Raw genomic sequence first — 23,216 nt, 5'->3', positions numbered from 1 at the left:
ACCCAATTGTTTATCTTTAGTATAAAATTTAAATTATTTTAATGCTGATGTTGTACCTTCATTTTTATTTTTTGCAACTGCCTTTATTGCTTTGATATACTAGTTACTCAAACATGTATTTTGAATTGGAATAAATTACGATTTCTTTAGCTAAGCACATCCTAATCTATTACTTAAGACACATTTAATATTCATATGAATATGTCCTTTTTGTGAATTTGCAGTTTTATATGTATTTTACTGTCTTCATTTGAACGTACTGCTATATTCATCAGGACAACTGCTGAGGGGTGCCTGGATGGCTCAGTCAGTTGAGCGTTGACTCTTGATTTCAGTTCTGGTGATAATCTCATGGTCATGAGATTGAGCCCTGCATGAGGGCTCTGCACTGAGAGTGGAGCCTGCTTGGAACTATCTCTCTCCCACTCTCTCTTCCCCTTCCTCATTCTCTCTCTCTCTTTCTTTCAAAACAAATAAGTAAACATTAAAAAAAAAAAGAACAGCTGCTGATTTTTAAAGGGAAGGGACCTTTGTATGTATATTATTGACTGAGAAAGCTTTTATTTAAAATAGGAATACCTAAGTGAAAATGGAAGAAATAATAGTAATAAACACCTCCAGATGATCTCGGACATTTAAGAAAATACATTGCAGTTGCTTCACTTTACTTATGTCAAGACTGGATGACTAAAGAATATGATCTGGAGTCTGTTCAAGGAAAAGAAAAATCTCTTATGTCAAACATTTTTCTAACCTTTGTATTTTTCAGTATAGGTATCTAGACTATATTGCCATTTGTTTTCCATCTATGGTCTTTGGATGTTCAAGGATACTTGCTTTGGGGAAATGGAGAGCTAAACTGCTAATAGTTTGGAGCTGGCATCCACAAAAAAGTGATGGAAAGGTACAGAGAAGAAAGTAGAAAAAAAGAAACCAAGAAGAATGTGGCCACATAGAATTCCCATAGTAGTAAATGGTCAGTGATTTTGAAAATAGTGAACTCCTTGAGGTCAGGGGTTACATCTTAATTATCTCTTTTCCTCTAGTTCTTAACCAAGTACTGGCCTTTGTCTAGGACCTAAGTAAATGTTGAAATGAGTCAACCAAGTTAGCCTATTGCATTTATACAATGGCCTTATTTGTTCAATAGTATTTCCTATTTACAAATGATGATATCAAGGCTCAAAGATTTAATTAACAGAGGCAGGACTGGGAAGGATTGGGATTTAAACGTAGTCTCCAGAAATCTGAAAACTCATAATATTTCCACTATAACAAGATTTTCGAAACACGTCTTCAGTCCTATGGTAAAGTTGAAAAAGGAACAGTTCTGTTGGGGAAAATTTTTTCCCCTACCTTTCCAGATTTGTTGATCTAATAATTAAATTGGCATGAGACAGATCAACAGGTGGAAAACAAAACTTCAGTGATATGTATATTTCCTGTATACATGAAAGAAACCCAGGAAATGAGTAACAGCTCAAACTGACCAAAGCCATCACCTTAAATACCAACGTACTTAAATTTGTCAGCTAAAGACAAAAGAAGACATTGGAGGTAGGGTGTTAGTTATGGGAGGCTACCAGGAAAAGCATAGTCAACAATGGTAAGGTTGTTGCATAGATTGAAGTCATTGCCTTCTCCGTAGATAAATTTCTATACATTGAGTCATTCCCTTTTCCAGGTATAGTGGGGGAGACATCCTTACAACTGGAGATTTCTCTTATAAATGTATTTTTCTTTTAACAAAAGTGTGACTTCTACTCAGTTTTCAGAGCTTCTCTTGTGTCTGCAGTTTCTTAAAAATAAGCGGCTTAAGGGGCGCCTAGCTGGTCAGTAGGTAGAACATGCAGCTCTTTATCTCAGGAACATGAGTTCAAGCCCCAGGTTGGATGTAGAGCTCACTTAGAAAACAATAACCGGCTTAAAATAATCAGTATGCCAAAGAGCCATATCTTGGGGTGGAAAATTTTCTGTCCTTCAGTCCCATGTTTATAAATTTTCAGGAAATCCTGTACAGAGTGTTGTCCCTTCTGAAATTTCATAAGACATATTAAAATATTAAAATATCTGATAAAACTTTATTTATTTATTTATTTATGTAAAAAGATACAATGTATTCATATCCTGATTAGACTATTACATTTAGCAATTAATACCATGGGTACAAAAATAAATCTATATTAAAACCCTTTGTTGGAAAGCTTTACACTTTCCACAGAATAGAAACTAAAATGTCTTGTTATACAGTTAGTCACAAATACAGTCCTCGAGTTTTGTGCCCGTATACAGGAGTACTGGCTAAGACATGTCTTCTTTGTAGCAGCTAGGCCTCACCACCACTATGTTCGGCTGGGCCCACAGACCTGTTGTAACCTGTAGCTTCCCTGTCACTTCTCTGGCTCTCCTCTCCTGCTAAGTTTTGTTTCCTGGCAGTAATTAAAACCTTCGGCTTCTGACATAGCTGCTACTGCTGCTGGAACTGCCACAGCCACCTTGGTTTTGTGGTTTGGCAAAGTATTGGCCTCCACCACCCAAGGGGCCGGAACCTCTGCCTCCAAAATCTTCTCTTTTCATGGGTCCAAAATTTGAAGAGTGATTGCTGTCATTGCCAAAATCATTATAGCCTCTGCCACCTCCAGAGTTGCTTCCAGCATTACCAAATCTGGTATAGCCATCCCCATTGCCACCATATCCACCACCATCTCAACTGCCACCAAAGCCACCCTGCCCTCTCAAGTTTCCTCTTTGACCACAGTTGTCATACTCACCAAAACCACCACCATGGCCACCATCCAAGTTTCCAGAACCACTTCAACCTCTTTGCCGGGATGAAGCAGCGGTCATCTCCTGCTTAGGTAGAGCTCTCCTTACTTCACAGTTGTGGTCATCCACAGTATGGTATTTTTGAATGGCAGTCTTGTCTATGGAGTCATGGACATCAAATAGAACAAAAGAAAAGCCTTTCTTCTTGCTGCTGCCTTGGTCACTTACGATTTCAACGGCGTCAGTTTTCCTATATGTCAAAATAACCTTTTAGATGATGTTCTTCAGTGTCTTCTTTAGTGCCACCAACAAAAATCTTTTCCACAGTTAAGTGGACACTGGGTCTTTGAGAGTCTTCTCTTGAGAGAGCCTTCTTTGGTTCCACAGCTCTTCCATCTACCTTGGGTGGCCTTGCATTCATGGCTGTATCCACCTCCTCCACAATGGCGTAGCTGACAAATCCAAAGCCTCTGGGGCACTTGGATCTCTCATTACCACATAGTCTGTGAGCGTTCCTCCTTGATCAAAATGGCTCCTCAGATTCTCATCAGTTTCTTCAAAGCTCAGACCTCCAATGAAGAGCTTCTACAGCTATTTGGGCTCTTCGGGAGACTCTAACTTAGATATGATGGCAGTGGGAGGGGAGACTTCAAGGATGCTTACCCAGCATCATCCACAGGCAGAAAACTCTGACGAAGCTTTTAGTTAAGCAATTGCTCAAACTTTGTTTTTGTCAGAATTTTTCAAAGGTGATTTATTATAGTTTTTATGTCTTTTTTAGATGGCTTATTGTTTTGAAAGGCAGGAGGAAAGTGGCAGGAGATGTTTACTATCCATAATAGTAAAAGAAATTATTTACTGGCAAGAAAAAAAAAGATGAAATATCATAGTATTGACATTCTGGAAGAAAATAAGCTTAGATTACAGGAAGCTGTTGAGAGAACTGATAGTTTTTAAATTCTCGGTACTTGTAAGGGTATTTTTCTGAGCTTAATCAGCTATCTATGTCCATATTTCCTGGAATAATAGGACCTATAATTGGAAACATCCATTTTTAGCATATTCTACTTCCCTGAAATAAAATGTATGGAAGAAATGGATTATTTTACCTTCATTTGTTCAAATATTTGTCATTCAATTTAATTACAAACTTCTATGGGTGTTTGGGTGACTCAGTGGATTAAGTGTCTGACTTTGGCTCATGTCATGATCTCACAGTTCGTGGGTTCGATCCCAGAGTAGGGCTCTGTGCCGACAGCTCAGAACCTGGAGCCTGCTTCGGATTCTGGGTCTCCCTCTCTCTCTGCCCCTCCACCACTCTCTCTCTTTCTCTGTCTCAAAAATAAATAAACATTAAAAAAAACTATAGACTTCTGTATTTGGAATTACAAAATCGTTCATTTAGGGAGTTTATTCTGAGTGTTGTATCATTAATGGCTGCTTCCAATCTTTACTTGGTAAACCTGAAAATAAAAAGCCACAATGAGAGACAAATGAGTGTTTATTTGCAGTTAAAGTATGGAAATTTAGGGAGCTCAGATTCAGGTGGTTACCCAAATAGTGCTCCTGCTTCTAGGGTGGAGGCAAGGGTGTTTTATGAGTTAAAGAAAGGGGGGGGGGCGGCAATCACATAAGTTGAAGAAAAGAAAAAAAGAAAAAAAACGTTTCTCTGGATGGTAACAAGTTAACTCTGGTTAGGCATTGACTACTGATTTTATCTTTTGAAACTCCACAACCATCAGTCTTGTGACCAGAATGTCCCTTGTCTCATATTGACTTCTCAAGCAATCGCTTAAAACAATTGCCATTTTGCTCAGTCCAAAGGTTTTGACCCAGTTCAAACAAAGGTGAGTAAGGCGGTTTCTCTGCAGTGGCTGCTCCGATTTTATTTTAAAATGGCTCTAGTCATGTCAACCTTTCACACTTCAAGTTCAAAGAAATCAAGCTGTAGATGAAGTTAGAAATACTGCAGTCTTGAAAGGAGGTGGGTGGAAGCAAATTAATTGATTCCTAAGTAAATTGGTGAGCTGTAGAAATGGTACCTTATAAATGGTTAGTTACCTGTAAGATGCTAACCTAAAATATTCTTTTTTATAAATAAGGTGTTTGACAATCACAGGCATATATCCCCTTTATTAATAAGCTTATGAGAAAGAAATAAGTAATGTATACTTGTAAGGAAGTGTTAACATAGCTAGCTCACTTAATGTTAACACCAAAGTGCTGATGCTTTATTCTGGATTTATTCCGAATTCTTATTCTGTTAAGTTGATTTGGAATAAGGCAAGCCATATTAATAAAGATAGGCAAATCAGACAAAATCTGTATAAGTTTCTGGCATTTTCATTGTACCATATACATATTTTTCCATAGAAACCCTATAATTTTTATAAAACGTCCTAAATTAGAGAAAAAATGCTTACTCACTTTGCCTTCAGGGGAGGTACATAATGCACATAAATATGTACATTATATGTTTAATATGTGCACAGTTACTCTATTGCAGGAAGTGAACAGTAAATAAGGGAAATTAATAAACAAGTATTCACTGAGCAGCTACTACTTTTTAGGTTGATGCATTTACTTTTGGGATGCAAAAGTCCCATTTGAAACATACCAAAGAGGTTTGGTTGCAGAAACAGTATCTGACCATGTTACAAATTCAATCCATTACTGTTGATAGATGAAACATAAAAACATGAAAACAGCACATTATATACTCTTCTGACAACATAAGCATGTGTAGAATCATTACTAAGGAATTCAGAATAGTGAGCTATGAATGTGGGTTTTATAACAGGAGAAAACCTCAAATCAAAATGGGGCTTAACTTGGATTTCGAAGGTAAGAGTATTTTTTTTTCATATGGGAAGTATGGGCAGGGACAAATGCTTAAGACAGAAGCATTCAGAGATATGAACGAATGTGGCATGTCGGAGTAGGAGCCAGAGATGGTGAAGATGCCCGCTGGCTTGATGGGAGAGAAGGATACAGAGACAGAAACAGATTATAAGTATAAATTGTAGAAGCTCTTCTTGAGGAGGTTAAATGAGAGGGAAAATCTAATAGGATGTGAATTTTACCCATTGAACATTTTTTTAAATTAGGGAATAAGGCCCATTTTATTCATTAAGACGTTCTGTATGGGCTAGATTAGGGTTTGTTGAGCAGTAGACCATAGATAGATTTGAGAAGATATTCTGGAAATTCAGTCTTGATGTAATGGGGGCCTGGGGTAAGAAAGTACTACTGTGTGCAGGCTGGATGGGCATGAAGAAGGAACAGATGTGAGAAGACTTTCAAGAGAAACTCTGCAGGACTTACATACCATTAGTAAAATAGCAAATATACTGAAAGGAATAGCAATATTAAATAACGAACTTCGTTTCTCCTAAGAAAAATTTTACCTAGCAGAGCAAGGACAGAAGAATCCAAAAGTACCAAAGGTTATACCTGAATGCTATTAGAAGCTTGTAAACAGTACTCAACAAAAAGTCTATTTTGCATAGTAAAAACTATAAGTACCTATGAATATATATGACAAAGTTATGTAGAGCTTTATGGAGAAAATTGAGAAGCTTCGATGAAAGATGGTAAATAAGGCGCACCTGGGTGGTTCAGTCGGTTGAGTGTCCGACTTTGGCTCAGGTCACGATCTTGCAGTTCATGAGTTGGAGCCCCACATTGGGCCCAGTGCTGTCAGCGCAAAGCCTGCTTCAGATCCTCTGTCTGCCTCCTCTCTGCCACTCCTCTGCTTGCAGTCTCTCTCTCAAAAATAAATAAAAATATTAAAAAAAAGAAAGATGATAAATAAGATTGAAATGGACTGAAGAGACATAAAATGCTCATTAGGTGTCATAACTTTGTCAATGTTTCTGAAAACATTACATCAGTTCTGTGTAATTCCAACAAGAATGAGAATTATATATATACATTTTTTTTTCAATTTGAAAAGCTGATTCTAAAATGTATATTTAACAGTGAGTAGGGGGAGCATTTGTACTTGGTGTGTGTGTGTATTTGTAGCAATTAAGGCAGTATGCTTTCGGTTAAATGATAAGAAAAGTGAAAATGGAATGGAAAAAAACCCAAAATCAGATTCATGGACACATATGAATGAGATGGTATTGCAGATCAATAGTTACTGGGCAGACTGTTCAAGAATAATACTCGGGGGGGGGGGGGGGGAAAGAATAGCATTCTAAAAGAATTATTTAATGGGAAGCCACCTGGATGGCTCAGTCGCTTAAGCATCTGACTTTGGCTCAGGTCATGATCTCACAGTCTGTAGTTTGATACCCATGTCAGGCTCTGTGCTGACAGCTAAGAGCCTGGAGACTGCTTCAGATTTTGGGTTTCCCTCTCTCTCTGTCTCTCCCCGATCATGCTCTGTCTCTCAAAAATAAATAAACATAAAAATTCCTATTAAAAAAAGAATTATTTATGGGTCGCTTGCCTGGCTCAGTTGGTTGAGCGATCGACTTCGGCTCAGGTCATGATCTCACAGCTCGTGAGTTTGAGCCCTGCATTGGGCTCTATGCTGATGGCTCGGAGCCTGGAGCCTGCTTCGGATCCTGTGTCTCCCTCTTTCTCTGCCCCTAACCCACTCGCATTTTGTCTGTCTCTCTCAAAAAATAAATAAATATTAAAAAAATTCAAAAGAGAATTATTTAGTGGGATCTTTATTTCATACAATTCACAAAAATAAATTCCAGATAGGTTAAAGACAAATGTAAAGAACAGAATTTAAAAATTTTATCAGAAAATTAATCTTGGGGGAGTGTGGGATTCTCTAGACTATATAAAGAAGCATAACAAATTAAGAGAATCTTTGAAAAATTAATAACATTCAAACTAAAACTTCTTTTCATTCAACCAAAAAAACTATTAGAACTAACCAGTGAGTTCAGTAAAGTTGAAGACTTTAATTAATTATTAATTATGTACAGAAATCTGTTGCGTGAACTAGCAGAAAAAGAAATTAAATAAACAACCCCTCTTACAATTGTATTGAAAAGAATAAGATGCCTAGGAATAAATTTTAGCAAGGAGGTGAAGGACCTGTACCCTGTAACTATAAGACATTGATGAAAGAAATTGAAGATGACACAGAAAATGGAAAGATATACCATACTCATGAATTGGAATAATTTATATTGTTAAAATGTCTAATTCGACTTTACTGTACTATCATTCTCAGATTATCATTTCATATTTTTGTTTGATTGTTTACTTGTATGTTATTTCTTTTTAAAAATTTAATGTTTGTTTATTTTTGAGAGAGAGAAAGCATGCGCAGTGAGTGGGGGAGGGCCAAGAGAGAGGGAGACCCAGAATCTGAAGCCAGCTCCATACTCTGAGCTGTCAGCACAGAGCCCGATGCGGGGCTCAAACTTATGAACCGTGAGACCATGACCTGAGCTTAATCGACTGAGCCACTGAGGCACCCTCTTGTATGTTATTTCTTTCTTCCTCTAGACAGTAAACTGTAACAAAGAATATGTCTGTTTCATCTGCAATTGAATACCTAAATCAAAGCCTATGTATGGTCATTTCTAAATATACATTTGTTAAGTAAGTGAATGAGGACTGTGAACCAACAAAACTGGAGAGAAAACAGACAACTTCTCACCTCTATATGACAGAGAGAGCAAGGCCTGGCTAATTTCCTGAAGGCTGATATTTTTTCTCAGTGAGATAGATGAGCCTTTGTATGATGGGTGATCCAGGACCTGTTGGTTCAAGGATTAGACACCAGCCACATCTGACTGCTCCCTTGAGTGCTGTACCTCTTGTGGACTGACGTTAGAGGTTCATTCTTTGGGATCATGCATAAACAATAGGGTCAAAGTATTCTTTTGCCATGACTTCACCAGAATTGCTAACACTTCAATACCTTCTTCTTTTCAAGTATAAGGTCAGAACATTGGATTCCATATTGCTTCACATTTGCTCTCTTTTTCCATTAATACATGTGCATTCTTACTTCTCTGGGCCCTCAGGCCAGGTCAGTCCATTAGCCATGCCTCAGACTGTGACAAGACATTAATTTCTATCTGCACTGGGGCCTCAGTGGCCACAGTCCTGAGCATCAAACCCATAATTTCCCTAAGTGTAGCAAATTCACTTTTCAAATAAAAAAGCAGACCATACTCCTATCACTGTATTTCTCCCATCTGTTTCAGAGAGGAAAAACACCAACCTTAAGGAATTCATTGGGACTTGTTCTCACAGATATGGGGAAGTGAAAAGTTACCTCTTTGCTCTCAGCCATTGGTCAGGTCATTGTGGTCTTCATCCATCGGATTGCTTACATTCCTCCAGTGAACTCCCTTTACCTGCTACCCAAACTTGTGTCTTTTTTTAAAAAAAATTTTTTTAATGTTTATTTATTTCTGAGACAGAGAGAGACAGAGCATGAGTGGGGAAGGGGCAGAGAGAGAGGGAGACACAGAATCTCAAGCAGGCTCCAGGCTCCTAGCTATCAGCACAGAACCTGATGTGGGGCTCGAACTCAGAAACCATGAGATCATGACCTGAGCCGAAGTCGGTCGCTCAACCGAGTGAGCCACCCAGGCGCCCCAAACTCGTGCCCTTTTATGGATCTATTGTGTTGTACAAGGGAATAGAGGTACTACTAACTTAGACTATTATGGTAAATATCCCATATGACTAGAAAGATCACATCAGAAATTTTCAAACTCAAAATGTGCCTTGAACATGGTAATAGAATTCACAAACAACTATTTTAACTTTACTGTCCCATGGAGAGATCATTATAGATATTTATAAAATGAACCTCCAAAGATTTTAAAAATTAAAAAAATACTATCTTTTTCTTTCCTTCCTCCCTTCCTTCTTCCTTCCTTCCTTCCTGACTTCTTTCCTTCCTTCCTTCCTTCCTTCCTTCCTTCCTTCCTTCCTTCCTTCCTTCCTTCCTTCCTTCCTTCTTCCCTCCCTCCCTCCCTCCCTCCTTCCCTCCCTCCATCCCTTCTTTTCTCAGCCAATTCTATAGAATAAAAATGGGTTGTATGTCTTCCCTAGGCTTTCCATCCTGGAGAGAGATGAGGGGTAGTGAAGTCATTTGCTGTCCTGTATTTAAAATTTTGACAAATGGTTTGCACTTGCCTATGCATTTGATTATACAAAAATGTAATCCAAGCAACTTGTTTTGGTGATAAAGTCCAATTATTTATTATTTTTTCAACTTATTGCAATAGATACACAAAATCTGATGTAATCCTAGAAATATTTTGGTTTGCATTCCATTCATTTAGGGTAACACCAAGCAACAAAAAAACATTTCACCAAATATATGCATTACTAGACAAAGCTGGGGTATGACAGTTGCTCAATAACATTAATTGACTACCTTTCTAATAATGACTTCATTTTTGTTGATTTTGATAGCTACTTTCTACATTACTAAAGTTTTATCTCAGGATAATATGACCACTTTATAGGTTAAGGAGATGGAGTTGTATAGAGGTAACTAATGTGCCTCAATCATACACAGTTAATTATATTTTGAGCTACTATATAAAGCCAGATCTGTAAGCTTCAGAGTTTGCACATTTATCCAATAGATTATGTAACAATCAATAAGTCTTTGTTTAATTTAAGTGAGTTTTGCTACCTGAGAATCAAAGTGCCAAATTAAAGGTTGAATGGGTTAAGCAAGTGAATTCAGAATTTGAGGGAATGGCAGAATTATTATAATGAAACCTGTATCTTGTAGAAAATGCTGGCCATGTTATCTGTGTATATGGGATGGGGTGTGTGTGTGTGTGTGTGTGTGTGTGTGTGTGTGTGTGTGTGTGTGTGTGTGTGTGTCTTTGTATTTGGTGGTGCCCAATATTCAGGGACTTTTTCAATAAATATTATAAAAGACAATGATGAAAATTGTAACTGGCAAGGCAAAAAGAATTTGGTGCTCCATAATTACAAAAGGCGAAGAAAGCAAATTATTTCAAAAGGAAAATACTCACATCCTTTAAATCTGTTCTCCCAGTTCCCAAACAGGCTAATAATTTGCTTGATTTCTTTCTTTTATGCTAACACTACTGATGAATTGATTGAAAATTGTGTATAATACAGCAGGTGTTTCTTGTTTTTGTTTGGGGATAATACTCATAAGGAGGCAGTGAAAAGCAGTACGGAATGAGAATAATCAGAGAATAACAGGTGGAGCTCTTTCTCTACTAGCTGAGGGCTCTATTTTCACAAAGTCATTATAGTTGCATGAACCACACACTGGGAAAACAAAAATCTGGGAATAAGCTAATATTAAAGTATGTATTTTACAACACCAAACTTGATGAAAGCAATATATTTATTTCTTTTATTCCATTTACTTGAAATTTTCTGTTTGGGGTTTCCAATTTCAAATTCTTAGTTCATCTTAATCTTTCTGTGATAATCATATTATCCCATGCCAAAAAATGTATCCTTACCTTACCCCAAAGCATACAAACCAGTCTCTCATGCAAATGCACATGTAGACACACACACACACACACACACACACAGCTACAAACACATACAAATAAACACAACTCATACATACACACACATGCTCACTCAGATTAGGAAAATCACCTTGATGTAGCTATGTTTTATAATTCAGCTTTGTATTTCAAAAGTACGACTACTCCAGCAAATGATAAAAGGAGGCTACCGAATAAAAATTTTTTAAATGTTTTTCAGAATGTTTGTCTGTATACCTTTTTTAAATGAAAAATTGACACACAGTAAAACAAATGAAATCCAAATGTAGGCTTTATGAGTTATTATAAGGGAAATATTTGTCTAAACTCCATCAGGATCAAGAAAGAGAATATTTGTAAAATCCCTGAAGCCTTGATTCTTTTCTTGATTCTTTCTTCTCCTTATAAGTAACAACACCTTTGAAATTTCTTTAGAGTTTCACCTCCTGTGAATATCTGGCTAATGACAGTTTAATATGTTTGGGATGTTTTGCGAGTGTGTTCATAGAGTATGTATCCCCTTATGTATGTCTCCCTCTCCTCAGTTTTATGTCGGTATGATTCACTGTTGTTGCATTGTTTTATTTTCATTAGTAGTATAGCAATCTATAACAAACTATATTCATCCTTCTAGTTTTGAGCAATTGGATTCCCCCCACCCCGAGTTTTACTGAGAAATGACTGACACGCATCACTGTATAAGTTTATAGCATGATGACTAAATTTACACATATTGTGAGATGATTCAGCCAACATTCAACATCTCGTATGGATACAATTTAAAAGAAAGAAAGAATAAAAGAAAAAAGGAAAAAAAAAGTTTCACCTGTGTTGAGAACTCTTAGGATATACTCTCCAAACAACTTTCCTGTTTTTCATACAATTAAAGCAATTGGATTGTTTTTTATTTTAACCTCATAATGTAGCTGTGAACGTCTTTGAATCTATCACTTGGTGTTTCTGTGCATGAATTCTTCTGGGGAAATAATAAGAATGACATTACTCAGTCATAGGCAGTATTACTATGTAAGTTATTATAGACACCGGGACACTTGGAAAGTTAAAGGTGTTCTAAAACAAATAACATTTTATAATTTTAAGTTTTGTGACATTTATTGACTGACAAATTGGTTATAGTACATTAGTTGACTAATTAAATAGTCCTGTCCTAAATGGTTTTTAGAAACAAATTAGTTCTGAAGAATAAGGATAATATCTGTGTAGAATGAATAAAATTGAAAAATGCCTTTATATTTATATTTAAGCACTTAAATGAATTTTGCAAAATAATCTTAGATTTAAGTAAAATAATATTAAAAAGTTCACTAATCAGTCACTATTTGCATGTTGAATGTATTTTTAATGTAGTCTTAATATTTTCAGATTTCTTCCACACTTGCTATGTGTTCCTTGAAATTTTATTTATAAATCTAAATTTTCCACTCTTCTGTATAATTGATATGATTAATAATTAATTTAGTTAATGAATCTAAATTTTACACTCTTCTGTATAAGTGATACAAGATATTCTATCTGAAAGGACTAACATAAATCTAAACTCAGAACAACTTTTGGTCACTGGAGGATATTTTTTATTGGAAAATTTCAATATTATACACTAAATATTTCACAGATATTGTTTTTGGTGCTCTACTAAGAATCTTTTCCTTTTTCCAAATAGTTTGATTAGTAAAAAAAACCCTCACATTGTTTATGTTGCAAAATTATAGGCCTTCTTAATTTCATTCCTTTCTAGTAAAAAAGATACATACGTATCCTGTTAAAAGTAGAAACTCCATGAAACATTTCCTCCTGGAAGGCAATATTTTATAGAAAGGAATTATATAATTTAAAAATGAGATTTTATGAATAAGTAGATGCTCTTTGTTTCATTTATTCATTTTCTCTCTTGACCTTATTATGTGTTTTTGTTTGTGTAGATCTTCCTTGACTTACGATGGGGTTATGTTCTGATAAACCCACAAGTTGAAAATACCATGAGTCAAAAACGCATTTAATACACCTAACTAACCAAACATCATAGCTTAGCCCAGCCTACCTTAAACACACTCAGAACACTTACATTAGTCTACAGTTGGCCTAAATATCTAACACAAAGCTGGTATTATAATCAAGTGATGCGTATCTCACGTGACATATTAAATATTGTACTGAAAGTGAAGAACAGAACGGCTGTGTGGGTACACAATGGTCAAGTGTAACAGTCGATCACCTTCGTGATGGTGTGGCTGCCTGCCAGATGTTGTCACTCGGCATCACGAGAGGGTATCATGCCACATGTCACTCACCGGGGAAAGGATCAAAATTCAAAATTTGAAGTATGTTTTTTATTGAATGCATATCACTTTCACACCATCACAGAGTCAAAAAATTATAAGCCAAACTATCATAAATTAAGGATTGTCTGTACACTTTGTTTTCAATAACTAATTCAGCAAAAGTTTCCAAGATTCTTGATACTAAATTTATTAAATAATTTAATTGAATACTTTTACTGGCATTAGAAAAACAAGGCTCCCTAACTTCAGAGGACCCGTTTACAAAAAAAGTTCATGGTAGTATACTTAGGTTGATTTACCAACTAACTCTTCAAAGTCTCAGACATTTCTAAAATAACTGTGTGGTGCATACTGTGGTGCCAAAAGATGTTTTTGGTTTTCAACGTCAAGAATATTATGAAGACTTTATAGTTAATTTACTCAAATCCGACGTATGTTGTAAAATTTGACAACCACAGCTTCTGTCTAGGGCATTGGGATATTACAATTTGTTTAGATGCAGTTATGAATTTTGTATGCATCACAGATCCGAGAACATTTATGCTATCCAGGCTTGTTAATTTCGCAAGAATTTTGTGTTTACCATGATACAAATGTTTGTTCCATCAAAATTTGTATTTCTGTTATCACCATAAAGCAATCAGTTTTATCTTTAGTATTAAACTTTTTTTTAATATTTACTTATTTATTTTGAGAGAGAGAAAGCAAGTGGGGAAGGGGCAGAGAGAGAGGGGGAGAGAGAGAATCTCAAGCAGGCTCCATGCTCACCACACGGAACCCAGCTTGGGGCTCGAATCCTCGAACTGTGAGATCATGACCTGAGCCAAAAGCAGGAGTTGGATGCTCAACTGATTTTGCCACCCAGGCACCCCTAGTGTTAAACTTTTAATAAACTCACAAAAGGATTTATTATAAAGTTGAATGTTTTATCATTGTCAGAATGAATTTCTAAACTCTTTGACTCCTTAAATTCAATGATAAATATACTATGGGAATTAACTGGTTTCTATTTGAAGTATCTGATGAAACTTCTGGAATCATCACATTAACAGGTGCCAATTAATTTTGTAATTACTCACCATAACTCCTTCATATAGAAAAAGTTTATTTAAGTGTTTAGCCCATTTGATCTGAATGAAGAGTTATGCTTCACAGGCATATGTGTTTTACCTGTAAATGCATCTTCCTCAGTTTTGTATGATAAATCACCATCTTTGGGGTAGTTGTGTTAAATGTACTAACTTACATATTTTATTTATTCATTAATTCATTTATTTATTTATTAAAAATCTCTTCTAATGTGTATTTATTTTTGAGAGAGAGAGAGACAGAGAGAGAGAACACGAGTCAGGGAGGGGCAGAGAGGGACTGAGACACAGAATCTGAAGCAGGCTACAGGCTCTGAACTGTCAGCATAGAGCCCGACACAGGGTTTGAACTCAGGAACCATGAGATCGTCACCTGAGCCGAAGTTGGATGCTCAACTGACTGAGCCACCCAGGTGCCCCTGAATTTACTAACTTTTAAAGTGGATATTGATTATCCTTCCACAGGATTATCTTATATCGTTTTTTAAAAAAATACTGATAACAGTATCACTTTAACATGTAAGGAAATCATAAATACTGTAAACAGTTCATAAAATGTTTGTACATTTCAGCTTTCTAAGAAATGAAAATCCCATAGTTCACTTTTCAGTTTACATTACTTGCATTTTATATGTAACTTTTGACTCTTGAGCCATTTATTCTGAAAGGGGTTATTTCAAAATAAAAAGAATATCATCAAACAACCGATTAAAGTAGTTTATAGATGTACAGTTTATGATAAATGCCAAACGTACCGTACCAAAAGCATTCAGATGATTACTTAGAAATTCTCTGGCAGGATGGCTCAGCCTCTTTTTTATGTATATTTCATATCTACTTTAACTATAACTTCTTTCATTTCCACTGACCCACTAATTGGTGGCCTGATCGCTTTTACATGTTGCAGACTGCATGCTGCTTTAGGAACAGCTGGCTGGTAAGCCAAGTGGCTGGCAAGGGCAATGATGGTGAATAATCCTCTGGTCAGTACTCTAGACCATTAGTACTAAATGGAACAGGATGCTAGAACAATAGGTAAATTAGGACTGTTTTGGAAAAATTATGATCACGTTCATCATCAGGTCAGTAGATAATGCCAGATTATTCCAAGTGTATGTATAAATGGTTCCATTGTTTCATATTGTCTTTGATGTAGTAGAATGGGGCTTATCTCATTCAATGTTTTGTTTTTCAAGTTCATTAAATGATATATATTTTATTTTTATTCTTCATCTCATTCCTCAAGAGTTTTATCTTCTTTAACAAAGGAGAACACACATTTTAAAAATTCAAATTCATCAATATAGAATACACAGCATTAAGATATGCCAAGGAATGGGGATGCCTGGGTGGCTCGGTGGGTTAAGTGTCCCACTTCAGCTCAGCTCATGACCTCACAGTTCACAAGTTCGAGCCCTGCATTGGGCTCTGTTCTGACAGCTCAGAGGCTGGAACTTGCTTCAGATTCTGTCCCCCTCTCTCTCTGCCCCTCTCCCACTCATACTCTGTCTTTCTCTCTCTCAAAAATAAATAAAACATTAAAAGCAAAGAAAGATATGCTGGCGAATGCAATGTTTAAAAGTGGGCAAAATTATCAATATTACCCCTTGTCGAAAAAGTGTGTAAATTATAACAGTCTCTTTGGAAGATATTTTCACAATATATGCTCAGTTTGAAAATATGTATATCTTTCATACAGAGACTAGGGTTCTTCCTGTGCATCCCAGAGAAATATTTACCTGTTAACAACAACGCTGGCAAAAATTTTACTAAAGCTACAATATGACGACTTAACACAAAAGTTATATGCAATATTTTAAATAAATTATGTGAGCTGTATATTATTTTGCAGTGAAAATATATCCCATGTAAATGTTTCAGTGAAAAAGAGGAGGTCGCTGTATTTATAGACAGGTAGGTTTACCACAGAGCAAAGGAAGCGTAAGAAGCAAGCACTTCAGAGACACGTGGATTGCTCAATCAGCTGAGCGACCAACTTTGGCTCAGGTCATGATCTCGTGGTTTGTGTGTGTGTGGGTTCAAGCCCCGTGTTGGGCTGTGTGGTGACAGCTCAGAGCCTGGAGCCTGCTTCAGATTCTGTGTCTCCCTCTCTCTCTTGCCCCTCCCCTGCTTGTTCTCTCTCTCTCTCAAAAACAAAATAAATGTTAAAAAAAAAAAGAAGCAGAGCACTTCACTTGCATGGGGGGGCGGGCCTGTCCAATTCTTGGATCTGCCCCCCCAAGATATGTACTTTATAATTTACATGTGTAAAAAAAGGTTTTCATAAAACAAAAATGTATTTCTATATGTTCATGTATATATACATTATTCTAGCAAACTCTAAATACATAAAGATGAATATACTCTAAATATACTCTAATTGGGAATTAGCATTCAGAGTCCGGGTAGAGGCAGGAGAAGCTGGAAGATGATTTCACTTTATGTACATCACCAGACTTCTGTAGATTGAGAATATATTATTGTATGAGTAATGCAATTGAAATAAATCTGTTAATTTTATATATCCAAAAAGTAGGAAAAAATACTTCGTAGAATTTCATTTTCTTTTCAGGTATAGAAAAGGGGTATGGAGTCAATAGAAAAATTATGAAAAATAAAATTGGGGCTTGGAGTATAATTTGACAGTCTGCAACAGATTTCTAAAGAAAGCTACAGAGGATGAAAAGAGAGGGAATGGAAATGATACTCTAAAGGATGAAGTCTGAGAATATTTATACTAAAGTGGGCAGGAGGGTTTTCAGTTTGGGAATAACCTACAGGATTATGGTGGAATGAATTCTAGTCCCCTTATTGAAACCTTCCCTTTGTCGTCCTGTATAGTCCCTCCGCTTAGGAGAAAAGTCTGCCTCTGCACTTCTTGACTCTGTATTTGATCGCACGACTGGCTTCAGCCTGCCCTATGTGGGCTGTTATATATTGTGAGAGTATTATATCTTGTTCCAGACTGTAGTGGGCGCTACATCTTGCCAAGTCCCATTAGGTCAGTTAACCCCAAGATGAGCTGTAGCTGCATGAGTGTCTGTGAGTGATGTTGAAAACCACCGGCTCTTCTTTGTACAGTAACTGGCTAATGCAAGTGTCATGTAGGGTAGATAAAATAGACCCACACATGGACATAATGAGGTGAAATATTACAATATCAAGGATAAAAATAGAAAATTCTTAAAAGCTACCAGAAAAAAGGATTATCTTCAGATTCACAGCAATTATAGTATTAGCAGACTTGACACTCAAGGAAAACAGAATTATATTTTTAATCTAGAAATGTATACCCAGGTAAAATACTCTTTAATAATGCAGGCGGAGCAAAAGAGATCAACATGTCCAAATACCTTCACCTAAAACTCGGCACTGCTAAAATAAAGGCACCAATCAATGGATGCCCTGTGCCCAGTGTCCCTGGACGGAGTTATTACCTTGATCAAGGCAGCTCCCTTTGGCCCGAGGCCCTTACCCAGAGAGGGACTCACCAGCTGAAGAATGAGTGTCTTGATGCTGAGGAGGGGATTGGCCAGTGCAACAGCCAATATGGCTGCTTACCAATCTGTAGTTTCTTTTTTTTTTTTAAGTTCATTTATTTATTATTTTGAGAGAGAGAGAGAGCATGTGCACAAGTGGGGGAGGGGCAGAGAGAGAGAGAGAGGGAGAGACAGAAGCCCAAGCAGGCTCCACGCAGTCAACACAGAGCCCACAGCGGGGCTCAAACTCACAAAGGGTGAGATCATGACCTGAGGTGAAATCAGGAATCAGACGCTTATCCGACTGAGCCACCCAGGTGCCCCATAGTTTCAAGTAGAGGTGATAAATAGTATTTATCCTTTTGTGCGTCTCACCATTCCAGAGATGTTACTCCTCTCCGACTGTGAAAGACTGCTGTGCTTAACTGTTCCTTACAGTCCGCCAAGGCTTAGGCATCATTCTCATCTCTTCCGAAGGTGCTTTCTTTCCAACTGCATCCTGTATAGTCTCCTCAACGTAGTACTTCCTACTTCTCTGAACTGTGCTGTGCTTTGGTTCTTTATTTATAATACGAGGCGACCCAAAGCCAGAAAATCAAAGTTTTTATCCCATGAAAAGCAATGCATCTGTTAATACAAGGAACACCTATTCCACCACACTCAGTTTATCCTGCCCGGCTGCTAGCAGTTTTCTTGAGGGTAGGAAACTTTAGTTGTCCACAGCGCCCTGAGCTGTACAGTTGGTATTTTTTATTACTTGGTTGTGGTGGGGTCATAGGGAAGGGGTCAGATGACAGAAGATTCTAGACAGCAGCTTCCCCTGAGCTCCTGCTCTGAGTAGCAAGCGACCCTCCCAGCAAGCTGCAAGAGTGTTCTAACCTTTATTTCCTTGGCTTTGAGCATAAATTGTCGATCCCTGAAGAAATGAAATGTCAGCATTGTTTTGACCGATTCTGGATGCTAAGGCAGAGTTCTTCCTTCTCTCTACACATGGAAAAACAAAGAAGCAGAATTCTTAAATGAAGGGTTTCAGTGAGGGGATAGTGTTCATCCTCTGTGACTGTAAATAGGACTCGGCTGATGTGAAATTTTCATAGCTTGCTTGCTAAAAGTTGTCCTTCTTCCCATTTGTTTCATACGCACCTTTGAGAAGGATATCTCATTTACATGTTTGTGTCCAGAGTGTCAGGCCTGATTTTTGTCTTTTTCTAAGCATCCCCCCCCGTAGCATATCACCAGGAAAAAAATCTCTCTATCTTTTTTGTGTTCGTATAACAGTTGTGATCTTGACTCAGTGTTTTGTATCAGTAGGAGGAATCTGCTGGTCCGCAGAAAGCTTGAGTGTGAGTTGGGGCTCTACCAGTTCTTTCTTATTTGATTTGAGCAAGATAATGTAGGAGAAGATTAACCAGGCCATTTTAAACATGAGCCTTTATTTGTAATAATTTGGCATGAGAGCTCTGAGGTAGTGTTTTACCTTGGGAAAGAAAGGTGGAGTTTTTACAGAGCGTTAGCCAGAGGCATAGCCTGAAATTCAGCTCGTTTTAGGAATAGTAGATCAAAATGGTTTTTGGAAGAGGGAAGAATCACTCTTGCAGTTGGCAGTTGCTGGTTGGACAGTTTAGGTGTAAGGTGGAGTAGGAAATGTAACAGGGGCTAAATTCATTTCTAGAAATGATGGGAAGAAAAAGCTCCGGGGGTCAAAATAATGCTAGTGCCACCGTAGAAATTCTTAGTCTTTCAGGCTCTCTTCCGGGCTGTCTTCGGGGTCAACAGGGAGACGGTTGCTCTAATCTGACCTCTGAAATAGCTACCTCTCTTGGGTCCATTGTGATCTCGGACTAACTGGGCGCGACTGCTGTCAGGACTCCTTGCCGCTTTTGTCATTGTAAGTGGAATTCCAATCACTGGTTGAGTGAGTAGCCGTGCAAAAGCATTTAGGAATCAGGAGAAAACACAGTGAACTGTGATAAAAACAAGCACGGGCATGACAATTATTAGAAGGCTTGGGATCATGCCTCTCAGACCAGATTCTGTCCCAGCTAGGGTCAGCCAGGAGACTATATCCCACCCCTTCTGGAGTCTATAGATGAGTCAGGCTTGATACCATGCATTTGTGGGCCTTCTCTAGATTTGCCTACGCAACCGGGGTTAGGAGAAGAAACTTGCGGAACTTCATTCTAGCAATCAAAAACTTTAATGCAAGAGAGAGGGGGAAAAGGTGACAGAAAGACAATGGTGAAAAGACTAAATAAATAGGCTGGTGGTCAGAGGCCTGAAGTGTGAGGGTCTCAGTCTAGAGGTGTTGGGTCAAAGCCATCTGTTGTCTACTTGGACAGTGGATTCGGAGTTTTGGGGAGAGCTCCCTCCTTTCTGATGAAGTTTGACTCTGGAGAATCCTGAGAGATTCTGTCCATGTGGATATTTAGGAGGTCAGTGTAGGAAATCCCTTATACTTTGAAACAAGAAAGAGTGGAAACTAAAAAATAAAATTGAATACTATATGATACTTTATTAAATAAAACAAATAAAATCCTAGCTATTGAATTGAAGTAATGGGTGGGTGTGCTAAGAGCTATGCTATCGTTAGTCCTCTCCAGGCCTCCACCTTCCCTTAAAGTAATCCCCGTGTCCTCCTACTGGATCCTATGAACAAAGCTTTAAACTGGTATTATGGAGAACACAGCATAAATTTACGTATGTGTGTATATGTGTGTGTGTAATGCAAGCTAGAACACACGAAATGCAGCAATATTTTGGAGCAAATTTTATAGCTTTTCAGGATGGAAGCAGTATCACTACCTATTAATAGGCATAATGTAAACACAAAAAATCTCAAAATGATGCTGGTAATAGACCAATGGCAGGGTCCTATTTAGGGAGGAATAGACAGTGAACGGAAAGGTTTACTGAAAGGCAGTTGGAAAACAGTTTTTGGACAGTCTGCTATGTTATGCTAATGAGTTATCTTGTAGGCAAAGGGGAGTCCCTTCCGAGTGTTTGATCTGGGAGAGAAGGGAGTAAAGTTCCTATGGCAACGGTGTGTGGCTTGGCTCCAATCGAGAGAGCCTAAAGGCAAGAGTACAAGTTATAAGTTAGTGGAATAGTCCAGATAGGTAATAGGATTTAAACCAGGTGGCAAGCATATATATACTATATATATGTGTATATATATATATATATATATATATATATATATATATATACATAATATATATAATCAGAGATATCTTAGAAATAGTATTTTTTAACCTATAACGGCTTTGTGACCAACCAGATTTTGAAGGGATAAGGGAGAGAGGAATTTAATTGAAACACAGTTTTGAGGTTTAAAGCTTGAATATCTAGAAGGATAATGGTCCTATTAACAGAAATAAAAGCAACAGCAGTACAATCAGGTTTGGTGTGGCTGGCAGATATGCCAAGGATTTGATTTGGGACATCATGAGGCTTGTCACCTTGGTCACTCGTTCTCAGTGGTATCATATTATTAGATATTAAATCAGTCCTTTTGATGAAGCTACATTTGCAAAATGACTAATAGGCCTGAAGGGTGCGTAGCATTATCTTCTCACAGTTTATAATTTAAAAATCAATTTTTCAGTAGCCTTTTGATGACTATTGAGGCAATCTCCACTGTATAATAAGTTTACAAAGCCATTTATCATAATGAATTTTTACACTCGGAAAGGTCGAAAAGTCCCTGTGTGTATGTTAGGAAATCAACTGCGTAACACAGAAGCACGTGCAATACTGCTGGGGAATTGACAGCTTATTTTGGTACAATAATAAATGGACAACTCCAATGGAGAAATGTTCCTCAGATATTATCACAAATGCCTAACAGACCACCAATATGGCTCAGACAGACAGACATGAAAAGCTCTTCTCCAATTTAAGCTCTCCAGTGTACCAATGGCACAGTTTCTTGCCTTCCTAATGTGGAATAAATTCTCTTGGCACTGGCCACTGCTTTTGTGTGTATTGATTCTTTCTCTACAGGTGCAATTGAATACGTGACAGACACCCAGCAGATTTGTTGTGGATTCTATGGTGGGACATTTAAGAGAGGGGACTTGTCCTTTTTCTAGGCCCAAAAGGAAGGCTGGGTATTTTAAACCTCAAGGCAAACAACTTAAAACATTCTTCTTCATCATTACTAATTTGCAAAACGAAAGCTCTCCCTGTCTTTTTGTAACTCATGAACTTGTTGAAAATGTGTGTCTATTGAGAGAAAAAGTAGGATTTGTACGCTTTATGGAGGAAAGTCTGAGCCTCCAAGCCATTATCCTAAAACACAGATGTGCATACAATAATTCTTCATCTGGGTAGGGCTATCTGAAAGAAACATTGACAACTCCACGTCAGCACCCGCATAATATGTCCCAAATGAAGCTTTAATCTCCCCAACCCCCTCCACCTCTCACCAAGACTGTACCTCAATGACACTGATGCCATCTTTCCCCAGATCATGCTCTTTATCCTTCTGTTTTTGAAATGACACTCTTACATATAAATTTATCTTCTAATTTACCTAGAAAACATGTATTTATTCTTTGAGACTAAATTCAAATGTTTTCTCTTATCTTACTGGAATTTCTCTAGGTGACATTAGATTTAAATTAACTATTATCCTGTCCTATTTTGTTTTCCATTTGAACACTTAGCACATTAGTGTGTTTTTGTATATTTATGTTGATTGTTCAGTTGTTCTGTCTGTTCTGCTTCATTATATGCTTCCAATTCATGGATCCCACAGAAGTCCAATTGCATGCATGTCTTCTTTTATTACCTTCACCTTATGACGTTTTGCAGATCTTGTGTTTGTTACAAATTGAAGGTTTGTGGCGACCCTGTAGCCGAGCAAGTCTGCTGGTGCCATTTTTCCAACAGCGTTTGCTCCCTTTGTGTCTCTGCATCACAGCTTGGCAATTATCACAATATTTCAAAGTTTTTCATTATTACTATATTTGAATTACAGCGATGTCAGGATAAAACTGTGACAGATGAGGAGTTGCTTCTTACGGATGAGCAAAGAAAGTGATTTAGAACGTGATATAAACTTAGTTGATAAAGCAGCGGCAGGGTTTGAGAGGA

At 37.4% G+C, this 23,216-nt stretch overlaps 1 pseudogene; it reads right to left on the bottom strand.

The window, feature by feature from the left end:
* Nucleotides 1–2,307: 2,307 nt before the first annotated feature.
* LOC106987224 (heterogeneous nuclear ribonucleoprotein A1-like) lies at nt 2,308–23,001 on the bottom strand (annotated as a pseudogene).
* Nucleotides 23,002–23,216: the final 215 nt, after the last annotated feature.

Source organism: Acinonyx jubatus, chromosome D2 (assembly GCF_027475565.1).
Source record: "Acinonyx jubatus isolate Ajub_Pintada_27869175 chromosome D2, VMU_Ajub_asm_v1.0, whole genome shotgun sequence".
NCBI classification, from domain to species: domain Eukaryota; kingdom Metazoa; phylum Chordata; class Mammalia; order Carnivora; family Felidae; genus Acinonyx; species Acinonyx jubatus.
Note: the sequence above shows the minus strand (reverse complement) of the source record. Positions and strands in the feature narration are given on the sequence as shown.